General features: G+C 45.0%; 1 protein-coding gene across 4 annotated transcripts in view; it reads left to right on the forward strand.

Moving 5' to 3' along the window:
* Positions 1 to 12,943, forward strand: part of DNAJC24 (DnaJ heat shock protein family (Hsp40) member C24) — a 58,144-nt gene that overhangs the window by 21,391 nt on the left and 23,810 nt on the right. The gene's annotated exons all lie outside the window — the stretch shown is intronic.

A 12,943-nucleotide genomic window follows, 5' to 3' on the forward strand; every position in this document is an offset into this window, starting at 1 on the left:
TGATTTGCTCTCAGCAGAAATGCTGTCTAAGAATGTACCACGTTTGGGGTGTAAGTCACTAGCATGGGTTTTATAAGATTTAAAAACAGTAACTCTATTTTGTAAGATACTCATAGAACCATGCCATCTGATATGAGGCACCTTTAAAACTTGCCTTCAAGTACATCATGGGTTTAGCTCATTAATCCCCTTTTACTTGTTAAGGTGGTTTGTGTTTTGACTAATTTTTCCTTTATTTTCAAATTCATTTATTCTTTATAAGTAATAATTTATATTACATATATATATGCTTGAATTAGTTTCTGTGTCACAAATAAAATTAATGCTGTTGTGCTCATGTTATCTACTAATTAAAGATCAAATAGGTTCTCAAAACTCTGTAATGGAATAGAAAACCCCTTCTTATTCTCTTAGGCTTTTTGAAATATTGACTGTGGATTGAGCACTGGCCTTGGTGCAGTGTGTGGGATAAGACAGCCTGGAAAAGACACGTCCTTTTCCCTGAAGCAACGTAACATAGCCGTTACCTGTTGGCTATGTCAAAGTATTTCAAAATACAAGATATAATTCTTTTTTTCTCTTTAAGATTGGCACCTGAGCTAACATCTGTTGCCAGTCTTCTTTATTTTTATTTCCTTCTTTTCCCCAAAGCCCCCCGGTACGTAGTTGTATATTCTAGTTGTGAGTGCCTCTGGTTGTGCTATGTGGGACGCCGCCTCAGCATGGCCTGATGAGCAGTGCTGTGCCTGCGGCCAGGATCCAAACCAGCGAAACCCTGGGCCGCTGAAGCAGAGCATACGAACTTAACCACTTGGCAACCAGGCTCACCCCCAAAATACAATTCGTAAAATCCCTGAAAGTAATCCAGAATATTTTGTGTGAGAATTATACTTTTCCTTTTTTTCTTTTCTTTCTTTCTTTTTTTTTTTTTTTGAGGAAGATTGGCCCTGAGCTAACATCTGTGCCCATCTTCTTCTGCTTTATATGTGGGATGCCTGCCACAGCATGGCTTGATAAATGGTGTGGATGTTCACACCCGGGATCCGAACTGGTGAAAACCAGGCCGCCGAAGCAGAGCACACGAACTTAAATGCTATGCCACTGGGCTGGCCTGAGAATTATACGTTTCAAACTGTTAAATCTGTGGATTCAGGTCTGTTTATGAGGATTGAAACAGTCTGAGTTTGTCTTCAGTCATTCGTTCATTCAGTTAATGTGATAGAGTTGGTACCTGCTGTATTTCCAGGCACGATGTAGATGCTGTGCATATAATAGCTTCCTGTGGGGAAGGAAACGCAGGTGTCTAGTGCTAGTCTCTAGTGTGATGAGTGCCGCGGCACGCGCACTGTGTAAGTTCTGAAGCGGCTTCCTCCGGAGCCCGTGCGCAGCATAGGGATCCAGAGCCCTGGCTGGGCATCTCCTGCCTTGGCTTTGAGCCTCACCTATGCTGTTTGCCATCTGTGTGGTCCAACCGGAATGATGTTACCTCTCTGAGCCTCGGTTTCCTTATCTGCAAAAATTGAGATAAAGATTTTTCTTGTTCTTTTTTCATAAAGATTAAATGAAATAATGAATGTAAAGCATTTAGCCAGTGTCTTGCATGTGGTGCCTCACTATAGTTTATCATCACTAGAAACTATGAACAAGATGCAGTTAGAGAGCCATACAGGGCCATATAAAAATATAGTGTAATGATCTCAGGCAAATTTAATTATTAGTGTTCAGCAAAAAACAAATTAAAATGGTAGAATTATATTTTGGATGTATGCTTTTTATCATGTGTTCATTTCTGTATATGTTATGCATTTATATATTGCATATAGAGTTATATTCATGAAAATTCAGATGCTGTATGCAATGCAAAGGTTAAACATTTCCAAGAGTGGTTTTGGTTAAGTGGCATTTTCACGTTGTGTTTGGACCTCAACACCTGAAAACTGCTCCTCCTTCATTAAATGTTGAGTTAGACAGGTTAGTGCTGTTACCAGGTTGCAGGAATGGGAGAGCAGGGTTGCACAGCCTTTTTGTTTGTAGTCTGTGGACACGAAATGCCCCCTGGGTTGCTGTATTGTGAGGAAAGGACAAGGGCCAGTAACTGTGGGAACAGAGCCTGCCCACGCGGCCTCTGCCCCTCGTCCGAATGGAGCAGAATGGGTTTCCGCCGTACGGCCAGGCGTTAGACTCAGTGTCGGCTTCCATGTCTTCTGTCCCGTGTCTTCCTCCAGCCCGTCCGTCTCGTGTCTGTAACCACCTAAACCAGATGGGGTTATCACGATGACAGTTCCTTTCCAGAACGCTTTCCAGAACAGGCAGAATACCTTTGGAGTAAAAGCACCTTCCGTCCCTTGTCCTCGATTATCTGTTTTCCCTTCAGTTTTGTCCTAGAATTCTTTACTCTCTTGTCAACTCTTTGGTGCTTTTAAGAGTTTTTAAAAAAGATTTATCAAGGTTTTTGTTGTTTTCAGGGGGAAGGTTGGTTTGAATAACCTAGCCCCACCACGAGTGGACACAGTGGTCCTCTCCCCACCCACCCTTCCCGTTCCCTGGGAGGAAGTCCACTTCCCGTTGAGGTACGACTCAGTAACCCCTTATGGATTTTCCCTTATAGCTAGTCAGAAAAGGCCTCCCTGCTGTGTTCCATTGATATGTGATAACCCTGTCATCCCACTGACCACATCCTGTCTTCACTGCAATTTCTTGTGCCCACGGCTGCCTCTCCGCTGGAAGTCAAGTCTTTGAAGGCGGGGATCCTGTCTCAGTTATCTTCCTGTCCTTGGCAGCGCCAGCTTCGTGTGCCTTCTGGGGTGGACTCACCCTGTGCACTGGTTGAACTGCACTGGGTTTTGCTGAGAATGAAGAGAGGGGTGACGAAGGGAGCTCCTGTGCCTCTGGCCTCGCTGTGGGTCCCAGTCTCTTCCTCTTGTTATTCCCTACGGCTTCAACGGTGATGCTAGATAGTCCTTGACCGTGTGACCTGATCACCAGACAGAACCACCGCATGTGAAGTGGTTGACCTGTGGCAGTCTCTGAGCCCCTGTGTTGTCTACACCTGTCCTGCGAGGCTGTCCAGCTGTTACATTTCGTTTTTGATAATTCAGCCAAGAGTGTGGAGGCATTTTCACTTTAGTTTTTCAGTAGTCTGAAGATGTGTTTTTGAGAACTTTAACTAGTGTTGTAGAAGAGAATATTGAGACTAGGAAGAATAAATGTGCTAGATAGTGAAAGGACAGTATGTGAAAAGCAAAATGGGGAATCTAAGTGTATAGTTTTTGGTTTATTAAGTTAAAGAAGACCTTTCTTAGGAAGAGGAATTAATAGTCATTAAAAGTATAAGACTGAAAAAAGCTTTAAAAGAGCCTCGGTTACTCATTTTAGTGAATCTTTGGTTTGAGCATGACTGCTTCGTAATCATAGCGACTCTTATGCACTACCTTGTAATTTAAAAATTATTTAAAAATAATGTGACAAATTATTTTACAACCTTAGTGTTGAGCTTTTAGAAAGTCAATGTTAAAACGAGCTTTAGGTGGTGAGGTCCTCAACTGGAGCAGTTTACTGTCGCGTAAGGAAGCATGAGAAAGCTGCGTATTGAATCACGTGTTGTGTGAGCTGTAATCTGCTCAGAAACATTAAGCGCATTTTAGAATTTGCTCTTCTAGTAAACTTTCTCCGTCTAGGACGCCCTCCGACTCGTGACTCTCTAGCCATCCCTGCCTGTTCCCTGGATGCCATCTTACGCACATGAGAGGAATGTGCCATGAAAGCATCTGAAATAGGTTATATATTAAAATGTATACCTGTTGGTTTGTTTTGTATTAGAATGTCTGAAGGTCTTAGAAATGTAAAAGTTAAATCACTCATGGTTTTGCCATGGCTGACTCTCATCCCTGTGGGAACTAAGTAAGGTAAATCTTATGATTAAATTATCATTGAAAGAGTTCTTTTTCCAAGTTAACTAGCACTGAGGTCACTAAAAACCTGAAGAGGTTTCCCAGATGTTTTTTTCTCCCTCTTTTGATAAGGTGGGAAAGACAGTAGTAAAAATTAGTGTTAATCAGGCCCATTCCTACTATTTTTAGGCCCAGAGAAAGAATACAAATTGGGGTCTACATACCAGATGCTTACGTATTTAGAAGTTATAAATCAAGCTAAGATAATATTAAATAAAATATGATCTGTTATCTTATCTTGAAAAATATGCTCTCCTGACAAATGTACCTCTGTTGACAGCCAGGGTCAAGTTCAGAGCCCTCGGAGTCCCTGAGCTCTGCTGAGACCCGGCAGACCAGACCAAGAGCCGGTGCTGGTCCCTCCCCCACCTTCTCTTCCTGCCCCCCCCCCGCCCCCCCCCCCCCCCCACAGAGGCCTCCCTGGGGGCCACGCCTCCTCCACCTGCAGGCTCTTTGGGCGGGGAGTTCCTGGGTCCTCAGTCCCAAAAGAAGGGGGCAGGCCTGGCTGGGAGGGGGCGTAGGATCCTCAGGGCAGATTGTCCTGGCTAAAGGCTTCCCGGGCTGTGCCGGAGATGGGCAGGGAGTGCTCTAACGGGGGCGGAGTGTACGTTGGTTGTAATGTATAAATTAGATCGTTGTACAGTTGATTCTTGTTGTTTGCTGTAGTTGTGTTCTATAATGTTGTCACAAACACTGAATTAGCACTTCTGAACCATTGCTCCTAGGGGAAATAAAGAGTTAGGTTCCTACAGGCCTCTGGTCACAACAGTTTCATTAAGTGATCAATACATAACTTGTTTTATGTGTGTTTCTGTTTAAAGACTCTTTAAATATATATGTATATATATTCTTTTTGGTAAGGGAGATTAGCCCTGAGCTAACATCTGTTGCCAGTCTTCCTCTCTTTTTGCTTGAAGAAGATTTGCCCTGAGCTAACATCTGTGCCAGTCTTCCTCTATTTTGTATGTGGGTCGCTGCCACAGCATGGCTGACAGGTGGTGGAGGTCCACACCCAGGATCCAAACCCATGAACCCTGGGCTGCTGAAGCGGAGCATGCTGAACTTAACCACTAGGCCCCGGGGCCGGCCCCTAATATATATTGCTGATCCATTAACGTTAAACTCAGGACCAGCAGCACTGTAACTAATGCCTGAAGGAAGCAGCTTACCCAAAACATGTATTTTCCCCCACAAGGCACATCATAGGCTGCTTGGCTTAGGATCGCTGAACAGCACTTAACACACTGTGCTCAGGGGTGGTTTTAAACAATAAAATTGCAACAAAAAGCACAAAACGGGAACAATGTGGTGCTAAATAGACTGCGAAAAAGACACTTATTTGCATAGAGTATGAGAGCTGAACCATGAGGCCTTGTTTGACCTCAGCTGGAACGTGCTCCTCTGGTGACCCAGGTTTTTCACAACCCCGTGCCTGTTTGTGAATCATGGGGACACATCCCAAGTGTTGACTTGGGGGTTACAAATAAGTTTCACCAAGTAGGTGAATTTGCAAATATAGAATCAGTGATAATGAGGCTCTGTTGTATTTGTTATGTTGGAGGGCTTGCTCTGGCCCCCCTCTCCTGCCACAGCCTGTTTTTTTTTTGTTTTTTTTTTTTTTCCTTTTTCTCCCCAAAGCCCCCCCGGTACATAGTTGTGTATTCTTCGTTGTGGGTCCTTCTAGTTGTGGTATGTGGGACGCTGCCTCAGCGTGGTTTGATGAGCAGTGCCATGTCCGCGCCCAGGATTCGAACCAACGAAACACTGGGCCGCCTGCAGTGGAGCGCGCGACCTTAACCACTGAGCCACGGGGCCAGCCCCTGCCACAGCCTGTTTTTAAAAACTTTCAATTGGATTCAGAATAGGTTCACTCACATTATGTCATTTGATTTCTTACCAACCACTGGGACACGTGGACAGATAACTTATTCATTGTTTATCGATGCCTCGCGTGTGCTGCGTCCTGTGGTTGCAGTTAGTGGTCATTCGGTGGACAAAGGTCCTTTTTCGTGAGCAGCTTAAAGGTGAGCGAGCATCTTCCCATTTTGAGGCGAGGGTCTCGTAACTAGTTGTAAAGGCAGAATGAGAGCTCTGTTTTCATAGTTTAGGGTCGGTGCTGCTCCAGCTCTCTCCCCTTGGTCTTGAATTCTCCCTGTCTGTTAGCTTTTCCCTCTCGCCAGCGAGGTGTCTCAGCAGCGTCCCCACTGGCCTTTCTGGCTCTGGCTGGCACTGTTCTCCATCCTCCACTGCCATCCGTTTTCCTCTCAACCCCGCCTTTCCTCCGCTGCCCTTCTCCACGCGTGCCTGCCCAGGTGGCCATGTCTCCCGCTGGCCACGTTCGGTGGATTGACTGGGGCCCTTGCTGCTATCGCGGATTTTCCCTCGGCCTTGCGACTCTTTCCTCCCCGGCTGCTGTGGAGCCTGTCGCCTGATTATCCTGGAGCTCGCTGTTCTCTTTTCTTTCTAGCGTCTTGTCCTCTGTCTCGTGTAAATGTTACCCTCCTCCAGAGTGTTCCCTTTATCTTTCTCCACTTGTCACCAAATCAGCGACTGTTAATTGAGGCACTAGTGCTTTTGTGTGTGTATCTTCCTACCCAGCTCTTTATCAGCTTTTTAGAGGAGTTCATGACTCAGAAGAATTGAGAGGGACTGCTCTCTGTGTGTCCCTGTAGCCCTCTCCGCTTCACAGTGACTTGCAGGTTTGTGTCCCAGCTTCCTGCCTTCCTCTGTCCGATTCCCCGAGCTTCACTCCTCGGCGTCACCGGCCCAGTCCTCAGGGTGCTGTGGCAGTGCAGTGGCTTCCCTGTGGACAGGCGCCTGCCCGCCCCCCACATCCTACCATCACCTTAGAGTTTGTTGTCTTTGAAACAAAAATATGATTATGTCCCTATCACGCAAGTAATGTGGAGTCTTAAACAGGGAAAGGTCCCTGTTTCCCAGCATGCTAAGAAGCTCCTTTATGGTCTGACCCCAGTGATCACTTTCCTACCCATCTGTTCTTTCCTTCATCCGCAGTATAGGTCACAGTTCTGTTAGTCGTAGCTCTGATATCTTCTGTAGTACTTTCCTGTCTTATATTTGCTTTTCTCTGCCTAGAATGCCTTTCCCCTCCCACCCTGCCACAGTTCCTCCACAGGCAAACTCCTATTCATCCTTCAAAATCCAAATGTCACCTTTGTTAATTAAGAAACCTTCCTTGATTCATTCTAAGTTAACAGCTTTCTCGTGCTGTCATCTTTTCTTAGCTCCTCATCTTTCCCGTTGTATTATAACTAATTGTTTACGTGTCTGTCTCCCCCACTAGACTGTGAGTCCCTCGAGGGCAGGAATCCTGTTTTGTTCATCTTTGGATGCTCATCGGCTAGCCCAGTGTCTGACTTGTAAGGTGGTTAATAATAAGCCTCTTTTGAGTGGATAAACACACTTTTGGGCTACCTGTCTTGCATATGGATTATATTTTCTCTGTCTGAATCCGAAAACCTTAAAATGTTCAGACATATTTAAAAAATCATGTTTCAGCTGTGAGCTGTTGCATAAAACGGTCCGTGAGTTGTTGAGTGCTCCTTCCAGCAATATTCCACCGGGCATTAGGTGGCAGTGGTGTGTTGTACTTCCCTTCACCTTTGTGATTGTGTTTTTAGCTTTCATTATCTTAATGTGGTGTCCAAGTGTAAAGGACACGATTGCAGTACTTTCAAACGCTTGTAACATGATCTTGTTTTAAGCTAGTAGACGTCTTACAGAAAGTGAAACAAACAGCCAGACAGAGCCGTGTGGGTCAGTGTGTCTCTTGCCTCCTAAGCTCTATTCGGATGTGTTACCGCTGCCCCTCGGCACGGCTCTTCCTCGCCGGCTGCTTCATGACAGCAGTGATGTGCAATAAGGAAAACCAGAGATGCTCTCAGAGGGTCAGTGTTTTCTCAGCATCCTGAGAAGCTTACTTAGGCCTTTATCTCAAAAATAGTATATTAAGTTCATTGAATTTAACTACACTTAAGAAATGCTTTCTTTTTCTTTTTTTTCACTCATCAGTTTCTGTCATACTAAGGTCACTTCTTTGTTTATCGAGTTTAATTTTAGGTGAATTTCCATCATTGTTAGGTAGTTAGAATTAAGGACAATTGCTACCAACTCTTCAGCCTTATGCATTTAATCTCACCATTGATTTTTTTTTTTGGGGGAAGATTAGCCCTGAGCTAACATCTGCTGCCAATCCTCCTCTTTTTGCTGAGGAAGACTGACCCTGAGCTAACATCCGTGCCCATCTTCCTCCACTTTATACGTGGGATGCCTGCCACAGCATGACTTGCCAAGCAGTGCCATGTCCGCACCCAGGATCTTAACTGGTGAACCCTGGGCCACCAAAGTGGAATGTGCGAAGTTAACCGCTCCGCCACTGGGCCAGCCCTGGTGAAAGGTTAGGTTTTGACATGAGTAGTTGTGCTGTCTGTTCTCACTGGTGATCCAAGGATAGTCTTTTTCTTTCCACTGTTGTACATTTGGGAGGATGACAACCATTGCCATGTACAGCAGGCAGGCCCAGGGGTGCATGTGGCGGGAAGACCTGCCTCTGTCTAAGGAACGTTCGACAGAGCTGCTCTCCCCCTTGCCTGGCTTCCCCATCTGTCTTCTTCCCAGATGGGCCTTCCGCAGAGGCTGGTAGGGAGGTTTGCTGTGTTGTAAAGCAGTGCGTGCGAGAAACTGCTCTCCCACATCCGAGTTCTTTACCGCTTGGCCGAGGGAGGCCCGTGTCTGCGTCCTTTCCTTCCAGAAGCTTCAGGGGCCCAGTGGTGGGGCACTCATGCTCATAGCCCCTCTCCACTGGTCCACTTGATGCTTGTTTTCTGGCGGGCGGTGGCAGTGGCGACACCACAGCAGGGTGGGGCTGACAGGCCGAAGTTCAGGCTGCCTCTTCTCGCACGTGTGAGAGGAAAGTGAGGCACCAGCCTATGAGGACTCTGCGGGAGCACTTCAGCTGGGGACTGTGACGCGGCAAGACCTCTTTTGGAGGAGTCTGGAAGAGAGAAGAGCACGAGAAGCTGCCGTGTGAGACAAGCAGGTGGAAGGCCGGGGGCGGGGGGAGCGGGGGCCTAGGGCGGTGGGTGAGGGCCACCTGTGACTGTGGCGGTGTTTCAGGAGTAAGGGCCAAGAGATGGAGTTATTTGGAATTAACTTTTAGTGAGTGAACTGTTGGTTTTTTCTTTGTCTTGTTTTGGGAGGAGAGAAAATTAGGGATATAATAAGCACTTTTGGGGAGAAGGTCCTTCGTTTTCGTAAAATTATCAAAGGTTTAGAATCCATGAATTTTCGTGAAATATTCTAATAGAGCCTGTATTTAATACTTCAATAAATTAAAAGCAGTTCTATATCAGTACAAATGTTGGGAAATGCTATTTTAGCTGTCAGATATTATTGTGGGCAGGCTTAATGCCTCAGTACTCACATGATGCTCTCAACTTGACCTCTTCAGTTTTGTATCGCAACCGACGTTCAAAGAAATGAGTGTTTATTATCTTTAGAGATGCTGAGTGCCTCAGAATGTGGTGATGACTGGACTCGGCACAGGGTGGCCCACAGTAAGCTTTGACTCAGGGTTCTGTGTGCCTGCTTTGAAGTTCCTCAGTCGTAGTCTGTGTCGTCATCTGTTTGGAATGTGTATCCGCTGTGACAGCATGGAAATTCAACATTGGTCCTTTGGGGGCCTGGCAAGATGGTACCTGAATGGGATTCTGTCCCCAGAGTCATTGGCAAAAAAAGCAAAACCCACACCACCACCCAGCCGTCTTTTTGCAGGGACACTGATAAAATCTGCTGTGTGATGACGCATGCTCTCTTTGCGGTGGTCCAGAGTCGGTGTGGGAGACGGTGAGAGCTAGGAGGGGCGGAGAAAGGGACTTTAAGGACTTTTTTTAAGGATTTGGCCTCCTCTTATATTTAAGTCTCACTCTGGACGTCCATTTTTTTAAGTATATAGTTTTTTAATTTTCCGCTTACTGTTTGTTTTCACTGTAGTTCATTCCTTAGCTTGGAAAGTATTTGAAGATGACCATCGGGCCGAAGCATATCCGCATGTCACATCTGTTCATGGTGTCAGTGAATAAAATGACCTAGGAAATCCTTGTTTACTGGGGAAGAGTATGAGAGAAAAGGCACAGAAGTGCAAAACCTCAGATTAAACCTGACGTCTGCGCCTCCCCTCAGTGCTGACGAAAAGCGGGGAGTTTCGGATTTTGTACTTTTGGGGACAGTTTTACACATATAATTTACATGCACGAGTGTTTAGGGAGGATGCTCGTGCAAGGAGGCGCTGTGCTGATCCCCTGGAGATCCGGGTGTGGTTCAGACAGTGTCTGTTGTATTCAGCGTTCTTGGGGGGCTGAGTCCACAAGTAACTCAGTTCCTTGAGAATTAGGAATATTGAAGGAATTCAAAAACACACACAAGTGTGATCCCCTCTGGGTAGGCTGGTAAACATGGCTTCATGGAAGAGATGCGCTTGAACTGGTGAAGCATGATCTGGTGGAGACGATGGCATGAATAAGCCTTGGAAACCAACAGCGTGAGTGTTGAGGGGTGCTGCCTGGGACTGTCTAGAATGACTAGCCTGACCTGGGTGGCGTTTCTCTAATACTCATAACAGGAATGCTGGAATGGTAGCTTGGGGTTCTTTTATTGGAGGACTTTGCCTGTAAGGATAAAGATTATGACTGTAATTCATTATGCAATAGGTTGCCTCAGATTTTTGAGCTGGAGGACATGGGCAGGGTTGCAGGTGCATTTGGAAGAAGGTGGATGAACTGGAGAGCTGTTGGAAGGGGAATGCTGAAGACTGGGTAAGAGCTAACGTTGTTTGAACGAGGTTTGGCATTGGGAATGGAAAGGACGTAGTGTGGGTAAAATCTACAGAACTGGATGGTTAATGGGATGAGGGAAGTGAGGGTACCCTGATATTGCAGCCTGGATTGTTAGGAAACGTGCTTGTTTTTCTCTCGTTCCTTCCTTCAGCGTGTGTTGAGCATGGGGATGATTTTGCAGAACAAGGACTCCAGCAGGAGGAGGAACTAGTTTTAGAGTCCAGATGATAAACTGGGTTTTGGACATGTTGAACTTGTCATGTAAGATAGCTTTTAGAAGGTATTTTGAAACTTTTTCCTGGAATTCAAGAAAGTTCGAAGCCAGAGATAGAGAGCTAGCATCGTATTAATGGTACTAAATTCATCTGTTAATATGTAGAGAAGAAACGAGGGGCTGTATCCTCAGGGGCCACATAGATCAGATAATAGCATGATGATTTGGGAATTTTGCTTAATCAAATTTTCCCAGAGTCCTTTTTCGTAGTTGACTTTTACTTCCTATTTGCAGCCAATATATTATAAATCAAAACAGCATAATCGCAAATGTGTAGTAAAGAGTTAATGTCTGATCTCCCTTTTTTTCAATTTAAGATTTAAGTAGCAAGCTACTAGTAAAATAAAGCAGTGTTTCCTTTTAAAGAGGAATGTAAGAAAGGCATTAAAGCAGGTGGATCTCTTTATAGGTGGTATGAAATATTTATTATCTTGTTGTATAGTGGGCAATTTACCATAAAATTGTCTTTTGCATTTACTTTAAAGAAATAGCAGGGGCTGGCCCCGTGGCTGAGTGGTTAAGTTCGTGCGCTCTGCTTCGGTGGCCTGGGGTTTCGCTGGTTCGGATCCTGGGTGCAGACATGGCACTGCTCATCAGGCTGCATTGAGGCAGCGTCCCACATGCCACAGCTAGAATATACAACTGTGTGCTGGGGGATTCGGGGAGAAAAAGCAGAAAAAGTTTCTTTGCTTTCATTTAAAAAAAAAAAGAAATACCATTGTATTTCAACTTTGTGTGCTGCTTGGCCAATAGAAAAGGTCATTTGGAGCTAATGAATACATAAATTTTCACTAAAAAATTCTGGAATTTTCACCATGTATTGTATTATGCCCTTTTCACAACTTATGCATATTTCAGGTTTTTTCCCTCCTGGTAGAAAAACACTTGTCTTTGTGTTAAACCTTTCGGTGGACACCATTGCAGTGTTCAGTAGCTGACACCTGATACCACTTATATCTGCCTCTTAAAAAAAAATCAGCAGGTTAAAATACCAATGGATATTGTTAGGATTTCATCAGCTGCTTCCTCACTGAAATGAGTTGGCGTTTGTGCAAAGAATAAAACAGAGGTCGGCATTTATGCCTAGTGGACAGAAGGAATCAATTGTTAACAAATGTCTGGCATGGACACTCAGCAGGATTCATTGTGTGTTACAGGTTCACAGTTATGGTGTTACTCAGCGTTCTTTTCTTGGATACGCATTTGGAGAGATGCATCTGTCAAGGGGAAATTTTTACGAAGCGCTAATTTTCTGATTTGCAACTAATCCCGTGATTTACTAAGTAGCAGGGGCTAACAGTGTGCTGTTCAGACTGGAGCATGCATAGTAAATGCCTGGAGAGTCTGGTGAAACACAGATTCTGGGGTCCCCCTCTGTACCTTTGGGAGGGGGCCATCTTCTGAGGAGCTCTTGAGTAATGCTGATACTGCAGACCTGAGGACTACATTTTGAGTTGCACTGGGCTGACACATTGTGACAGTCACTCCAGAATTAGTAATTTAGAAAAGCACTTGGATTTATTATATGGGGAAAATCTAAAAATGTTCCATATTGGACAAGCCACTGCCATAAAATCTCAGCTAGTCAGAATTGAGTCCATAATTAAAGCATTACTCAGCTAGTTGGTCAGGAAGTAGAACATATGCTGATCCTGGTGAGATCATTTTCTGTAGGTGTGTCTTTTGTAGTATCCTGAGTGGTCCTATACTTTTGTATCAAGACAGTTTCTGAATCTTCTGTCTGTGCTCATGGCTCCCATCCTCGCTGAATGGCATGGGGATTTAAAGAACATAGGTCTGTATGATTGAAAACTTTGCCGCAAATGTGAGGAAGTTGCGTGGGTCATAATGTGAGAGTCATCTGA

The sequence above is a fragment of the Equus przewalskii genome, chromosome 6 (assembly GCF_037783145.1).
Source record: "Equus przewalskii isolate Varuska chromosome 6, EquPr2, whole genome shotgun sequence".
Taxonomy (NCBI): domain Eukaryota; kingdom Metazoa; phylum Chordata; class Mammalia; order Perissodactyla; family Equidae; genus Equus; species Equus przewalskii.